Genomic DNA, 1042 nt, shown 5'->3' with positions numbered 1-1042 from the left:
CTGAATCAGCTGGGTGGGTCTTGCCTCTAGCCTCTTTGGCAGGGAGTTCTGCTGTAGGGTTCTGTGCTGGGCCTGCACTCTGGGTCTGTTCAGGATCCGGCAGCCCAGGTCATCTCACTCACTCGCCGGGCCAGCGCTCTGGGTCTATTGGTTAGTACTTTCTCATACAGACATGTGTTCCCCATCCAGGCATTATTGGGGCTCCCTACAGACCCACCTGGCATGAGTAACAGCGCTTCTCTGTGTCTACCCTGCACAACATTGGCCTGGGCAAGAAGTCTCTGGAGCAGTGGGTGACCGAGGAGGCCTCCTGCCTCTGTGATGCTTTTGCCAACCACGCTGGTGGGTGATGGGTGAGGAACACAAGGAAGAGACTGTAATACAAGCTGATGGGAGAAGTTCCTGCACCCTGACAAGCCTCCCTACTCACAGAGGAGCCCTTTCACCCCAGCGTCCTCATGAGCAAAGTGGTGTGCAATGTGATCGCCTCTCTCATCTACACACACCACTTTGAGTATGATGACTCCATCGTGATCAGGCTGACAGAGTTGCTGCAGGACAGTGTTAAGGAGGATGATGGCTTGTTGCTTCAGGTACAGTGTTCAGCAGAGTATATGCAGGGACACATTCCTGCAGAAGGGCTTTGGGAGGGCAATTTGAATGCAATGGGATAAGAACGAAGCATCAGGGAGAGAGTGCTGAGCTGGAAAATCCTGGTTGCAGCAAATCAGACAATAGTAAGGGGAGAGGTGGCTGAGGTTCAGGGACCCAGAGACAAGAGCCTGGGTCCACATCGGAAACCACAGAAATTCCTGAGATTGCCATCGTAGGATGTTCATGTGGCCTCTGAGCAGTAGGAGAGAGCTTTGATGCTGGTCCAGGGGAAGGAAGGATGGGCCAAATATGCGGAAAATCACACTGGGTTCCATGCAGCAGCCTGGAAGTGAGATGTTTTCATGAGTATGGAACACAGCAAAAATCCCGGCTGCCTCTGCCATCACAGGTGGTGAACTCAGTGCCACTGCTCGCGCGCATTCCCTGG

The 1042-nt window shown here is 53.6% G+C and overlaps 1 pseudogene; it reads left to right on the top strand.

The window, feature by feature from the left end:
* The window catches only part of LOC101579172, a 44826-nt pseudogene that overhangs the window by 28594 nt on the left and 15190 nt on the right, over positions 1 to 1042 (top strand).

The sequence above is a fragment of the Octodon degus genome, unplaced genomic scaffold (assembly GCF_000260255.1).
Source record: "Octodon degus isolate 3935 unplaced genomic scaffold, OctDeg1.0 scaffold00563, whole genome shotgun sequence".
NCBI classification, from domain to species: Eukaryota; Metazoa; Chordata; class Mammalia; order Rodentia; family Octodontidae; genus Octodon; species Octodon degus.
This window is presented reverse-complemented; position numbering and strand designations above follow the sequence as displayed.